The sequence below is a fragment of the Castor canadensis genome, chromosome 10 (assembly GCF_047511655.1).
Source record: "Castor canadensis chromosome 10, mCasCan1.hap1v2, whole genome shotgun sequence".
Lineage (NCBI taxonomy): Eukaryota > Metazoa > Chordata > Mammalia > Rodentia > Castoridae > Castor > Castor canadensis.
The window spans coordinates 77,550,270-77,557,353 of NC_133395.1; positions in this window are offsets into that span (position 1 = coordinate 77,550,270).

Consider the following 7,084-nt stretch of genomic DNA (forward strand, 5'->3'; position numbering starts at 1 on the left):
ATCAACCGGTTCAGAGGCTGTTGGAATAGTGGAGATACAAGCACATGGAGGTAAGAAGTATAATGGAAATGAAGAAAAGATGGAAAACTACAGAATTTAACAGAAAGCTTACAGGACTTGAAGATCAGTTGAATGGAAACAAAGGAAAGAGTGTGGGAGATGGGAACCAAGGCTGTTGAGAGCTCACTTTGGGCTGGACCATTTGCTCCTAGCATCTCCTCTACTTTTCATGACACTTCTCTGAGTTAGGCACTATCACCCCATTTCACTACTGAAGAAGCAGAGGTCCTGAGAAGCTGATTTGTTTGCCAGAAGTTATATAACGAGCAGCTGGTTGAGTCATATTTTACCCAGAATCTGTCTGATTCCCAAGCTCATGTGTTACCAACGGGCCCTCAAGGTTGCCAGTCTCAGTAACCGAAAAAGTGTATTTACGATGGACAGAGAAAGCAGTGTTGATAGAGGGGCCAGTTGTCAGGGAAAGATAATGGCTGGTCCTATTTGAATGTGTTGAGTTTGAGATAAAGGAAGGCAATAGGAATTCAATGGGTACTGGCATTTGGAGATGAAGGACTTGGGTAGGGGAACAGGGCTGGGCATGTGGTTTATTGAAGGATTGAGTTTAAAAAGAAAAAAGAGTGGGATGTCCTTGAGCATATTCTCACTTAGGGGATAGAAATGAGAAAGGAGAGTCCCTGTAATCAGAAAAGGAAATTCATGGGACTGTGATTTGGTTAAAAATAGTACATATATTTCCATATGAAATCTAGGACAGGGTTTCAGACTGTAATCATGCCTCAGGTCATTGGAGAGCTCTGAGTGGCGTGGTGACATACCCCCATCTCAGTGAGGTACCATTGTTTACCTAACGTCCCTGTCTTCTTTTTTTTTTTATTTCTTTTATTCATATGTGCATACAATGTTTGGGTCATTTCTCCCCCCTTCCCTCCCCCAGTCCCTTCCTTTCCCCCCCACCCCCTTGCTACCAGGCAGAAACTATTTTGCTCTTATTTCTAATTTTGTTGAAGAGAGAGTATAAGCAATAATAGGAAGGAACAAGGGTTTTTGCTAGTTGAGATAAAGATAGCTATACAGGGAGTTGACTCGAATTGCTTTCCTGTACATATGTGTTACATTCTAAATTAATTCTTCTCGAACTAACCTTTTCTCTAGTTCCTGTTCCCCGTCTCCTATTGGCCTCTGTCACTTTAAAGTTTCTGCATTAGTTCCTTTGCATTGAGACGTCCCTGTCTTCTACCTTACACCCACATCTACCAGGTTCCCAACTCCTGTCCCTTCTTCCCCTTTGATGGCTCTGGAATCAGCCTTTTCTTAATGCCCTTGCCCACTGTTGATGCACTTGTTACTGGGGCTTCCTCTCTCTGCTTCTTCACATCTTAACTTGTGTACTTCATATTTTTCTTGCAACGTGGATTTTATAAGCTTTCATTCTAAAAATCAATTTTCTTCCACGGCCTGGAGAGTGAAGTCAAACTCCTCAGTAAAACCCATGGAGTCCATGCAAGAAGCATGGGCACCAGCCCTTCCTGATGACCTTCCTACAAGGCCTCATTTCCCCCAAGCCTCAAAGACTCCAACCAGATGCCCCTTCTTGTCCTCTCCTGCTTCACAGGACTCTGCTACTGCCTGGATTGGCATCTTCCATGTAAGACCCTGACAAACTATTTTTTTTTTAATGGGACTGGGGTTTGAATTCAGAGCTTCATGCTTGCAGAGAAGGCTCTTTACCATTTGAGCCACACTTCCAGTCCATTTTGCTATGGTTATTTTGGAGATGGGGTCTCATGAACTATTTGCCTTGTCTGGCCTTGAATGTTAATCCTCCCTATCTTAGCCTCTCAAGTAGCTAGGATTACAGGTGTGAGCTACAGGTGCCTGGCTCTGATGATTCTTTAAAGGCCAACAAATTGGCCAGTAGTAAAAGGAGATTGGGATGAGACAGAAGATATTAGTAGGTTCAAATTCAAAATCAAGGAAGACACCTGTAATCCATGCAATTATGATTGTTAGAAGGGAAATATGTGTGTGGGGGTCACTTTTTTGTTTAATTTTGCTGTTCAATATCTTAGGTTGTACTCACTGCTGGGTTGTCCATAGAAGAGATTCCCCCTCTGTTCTCATTGTTCTCCCAGCTGAGAAAAATAACTTTCTCAGTTCATCCTCTTCCTTTGCTCAGGAATTAGTCCATGTCATGGGTGCCTGACATTCTCTGAATTTTAGGACAGCATCTTTACCTGCCTGGTGGATAGGCAGGCACAGTCTTACTTGATTGTCCTGGAGACCAGGATGGGTGGTTAAGATTGGTCCATAGGAGACAAGCATGTCATTGGGATTGAACTGGAAACACCTGAGAACAGTGCGAAAATGTGCATTGAACTTTTCAATTTCAGACTTGGCCTCACTGCTTAGTAAGGGACAGACACTGGTGTAAAGGGGGAAGTTTATAGAACGTCTTGGGCACATAATCCAACAACACTTTCCAACGTGTGGTACCAGCAGGATCAGTCATTTGCAACACATCTAGTCAAAGATCCTCCCAGTTCCTGAAGAAATGATGTGAAACTCAGGAGTCTGGTGACCTTAGGAAGAACAGGTTCAGGCTGCTTCCCACAGAGCTTCTGCTAAAGTGGAAGAGTTCCTGGAAGAGATACATGGGCTGAAGCTACACTTCCAACTTTAGGGAAGAGGAAGAGGAGGATAGATGCACAGGACACTGATGAGGAAGACTGAGGGACCAGAGTGAGGAGAACACGGCACAGTGACTCTGAACAAACTCCTTGGCCAGGAAATCTCTTTGATTCTTGTAAATGGTGTGGAATCCCCTTCAGATATAGGCTCTATACATTTAAAAGCCAATTTAAAGTCTTTCCAATTCTATGTCCTAGGTGCTTATGCATAGCAAGTGCTGAATAAGCGTTCATTGAGTCTCCTTCCTTCCCTGCCTTTCTCCTTCCCATCCTCTTTCTTTCTTATATTCATAAAGTCTGGGTCATTCACTGTAGTGCTGAGCACTGGGGGTTTAGATGAATTAAACACAGCCATTGCTATTAAGTGTTTTGGAAATTTCTCATTAAAAACAGAGATTTACTTCCTGAGTTCTACTTTCTCTCTATGTTTTTCTTTTCCTGACACAGAACAAGTGCTGAACTTTGAGGCCTGAAAGGGGTTTGCAGGTCCAGGGTTTAAGGTGGGTGGGGAAAAAGGAAAGAGAAGCAGGAAATAGTTTTTCCAGGAATTGATTTTTGCCCTCCCGCCTCTTCCATCGATACACCCTTCCCAGAGCTGGTTAATTATCAATTCTTGTGAGAAAGCAAAGCTGCCCTGCGTTTTTGAAAGAACTTTGAGCACAAAGCCAGCTATATGTGATATACCTCTAGTTCATGAAAACATTTGCATCTTGTTAAATCAAGTGATTTGTCTATGCCTCCTGCATGCTCTGTGTTTCTTATATAATGCCAGAACTTATTTTGTGTTTCATCTTTGCCATCTTTTTCTGACCTTGGCTCTTTTCCCTCTTCTTTTTTCCCAACCCTCTCTAAAATTGATAATGACTTCTAGCTGGGCACCAGTGGCTCATGCTTGTAATCCTAGCTACTCAGGAGGCAGAGATCAGGAGAATCGCAGTTCAAAGCCAGCCTGGGCAAATAGTTTGCAAGACCCTATCTTGAAAGAACCCATCACAAACATAGCGCTGGTGGAGTGGCTCCAAGGTGAAGGCTTGAGTTCAATCCCCAGTACTGAAAAAAAAAAGTTGATAATGATTTCTGTATTTTCTATGCAGGATTGGAAACCAAAGATTAAATAGCTGTTGTTTTAGTAGTTCCCTCAATTTTTTTTTTTTCCTGTGCTGAGGAAGGAGCCCAGGGCCCTGTACACGCTAGGCAAATGTGCTACCACTAAGGCACATTCCTGGCACCCATCTGTTATGCTTGAAAAATTTCCAGCAGATCTAAAGTTACCCAAGACTGCCACTTTCCTCTAGAATAAGGCAGTGGTGATGTCACACTTTATTCCTGGAGCCACACATTGTCTTCCTGTCCTTTCTACCTAATGACTGAGTATCACCTTTTTAAATACCAGAATCAGGTTTCCTGCTGGCTAGTAAGTGGTTAATTGAATATACCAATGTATTTTATTCAGTTGCGACCTTATTTTCTTCCTTTTGTATCCTTCTCTCTGAGGTTACTGTTCTTCAAGGTTTTGGTTTTGTTTGTGGCGCCGAGCCTTGCACATGTAAGGCAAGTTCTCTACACTCCCAGGTAGGTACCTGCTCCTAGTCTTGGCATATTTAAATGTGTTTTGGTTTTTCCATCATTGTGCTGGATATTCTATTTGCCTCTCCACATCCACAATTCAGCTTTCTATACTCGGCCAAGTGCTTTTGGGAGGCTGCTGTATAAGTGATGTCAACAAGCTGTTCACTCTCTTTTTTGCAATAGGGCTTAGTCAGTAAGAGGCACTGAAAGGAGGTCAGACTTGTAGTCTGGATGGGATGGCATGGAGTCATTTCTCTCTGCTCCTCCCCTCTAAGTACAACTGCATACTCTAGAAACAATGTCAGGAACACCAAGGGACAATGTTGAAAGGTGCAAAGAAGGTGGATTGGCTGGGGATCTGAGGATGGGGGACAGCATGAGGAGAGTGTCTTGGGGCTACCCAACCAACAGGCCTGATTTTCCCAACCACCATGTAGCAATAGAAGGCAGCCCAGGTAACTCATTCCTCTCCTGGATCAAATGAGAGACCCACAAATCGACACCAGGTGAGCCAGGCAGCATCAGTAAGTGGGGTAAATGCAGAAACTGTCTGACAATAAAGGGCCAGGGAATGTGCTCTCCTCTGCCCACAGCAGAGACACAAGGAGACAGCACAGGAGTGGCAAGGTGGTCCCACCACAGCAAGCAGACAGCTTAGGAAAGCTTATCGCCCCCCTGGGTCCGAGACTTCCCTTTTCAATGTGCAGGGTGTCCTGGCCTAGGGAAACTCCTTTGCCCTACTAGGCAGCACCCACATGTACAAGTGGGAGCTCCAGTTGTGACAGACATATCAAACAAACCAAAATAATATGGGAGGGGCTCTAAAAATTTGTTATTAGAACCACAACCTGAAAAAGTTGGCTAGAATCCTCACGCTATATCTAAACAAGGTAACTACTTGCTAAAATAAGGACTAAAACAGGACCCAGGGACTTCTAACATAATAATCAAATGTCAAAGATGTATTTGTAAGATCATTCATCATTCCAAGAACCAAGAAAATTCACAACATGAATGAGAAAAGACATTCATAGGATCAAATGCTATCTGTTTACAAAAAAAAACACTTCAAATTCAGCAACATACATAGAAAAAGTGTAAAGGATAGAAAAGGATATACCAGGAGCATATTAAAAAAGAAAGAAAGAAAAGAAGGTATAGTTCTATCAATGTTAGATAAAATAGACTCATAATAAAAATTATTAGACAAAGAATATGACATAATGATAAAAGGTCCAATTCACTAGGAAAACATGATTCTAAATATCTATGCAGCAAACCACAGAGTCTCAAAATACAGGAAGCAAAAAATGAGAACGTTGAAAGAAGAAATAGACAAATAGAGTCGGAGGTATCAATATCCTATTTTCAGCAACTGTTGGAACGACAGGATGGAAAACCAGCAAGGTATGAGATAAGATATGAACAATACAGTCGCTATGGTTTGTCCCCTCTGAAACCCATGTTGGAGTTAATCCCCATTGTGAGAGATTAAGAGGGTGGACACAGTCCAACTGTGGTGTTTAGAGATGGGGACTTTGAGAGCTGAATAGGATTCACTAAGATCATCTGGGTGAAGCTCCAGTGACTGAATACTGTGGCTTTACAAGAAGAGGGAGCAAGACTAAAAGACACACTCACAGGTACATCCTTTGTCTTTTTACCATGTGATTCCCTCCACTGCACTGGGACTCCGCCAGCCAGAAAGTCATTGTCAGATGTGGTTCCTTGACCTTGGACAAGAACCATGAGCCAAAATAAACTTCATTTCTTTAGTTTTCCCAGTCTGTGGCATTGTGTTATCAGCAACAGAAAGCAGACTAAAATAGCAATCTATGGATTGCTTGCTATATGATTCTATTTATAGAATATTTTTGAAATAGGCAAATTGTAGAAATGAGGGCAGATGATTGCTTTCCAGGGTACAGAAGGATGAGGGGGGTGGGAAGGACGTGAATGTGGTTGTAAAATCACAGCAGGAAGAATCTGTGTGGTGTTGGAACTGTTCTGTATCTGAATTGTGGTGATGGATATGCACACCAGTGATAAAATTACCTAGAGGTAAATACACTCCTGTACCCATGCGTGCGTACACGCACATACACACAAATGAGAAAAAAAAAAACTGCAACAAGCCAAGTTAGTTTAAATTCTGCAAAATGAAAAATTTAATTAATAAAAAGGCAATAGGAGGATGAGAGGTTGTAGTGGGGATACCTACTCCTTTCTTGACTCCTGTTAATGGTTTGTGTATCCCTGTTTTATGGTGGTATGGACATAGCAGGGAGGCTTAATAAATAGCTGTTTATTCAGAAATTTATTCCTGGGATTTTTGAATGTGCTCATGTTTTCTGCCTGTGCTCTGCTTGATTAGAAACCATTTGTCAATCAAAGCGCTTTCATGAAAGTAAGTGAGGAGCTGTGGGATATACAGCTCAGTGGTACAGCTCTTGTTTAGCACAGGCAAGGCCCTGGGTTTGATCCTAACAGCACAAAAAGAAAAATAAGTAAATGAGAAAAAATAAGTAAGTAAAGAAAATGAAAGTGAATGAATTTTGAGTCTGATAGTAACTTGCGAGTAGTCTAATTCCCAAGCCTAGATACCAATTTAAGAATGACAAAATTAATATTTCTCTGTGGTAATTCTACTAGGATGGAGAAGGAAATCCAAAGCTGTTACTTTCTATCTAGAAGTAAAATAGGGCCAGTTTATGCAAGGCTCATTATTGTGTAGGTTCACAGACACCCCAGGTCACAGCTTATTTCCTAGAATAGTGTCTCTACACTCAAAGCCAGGACATACTAGT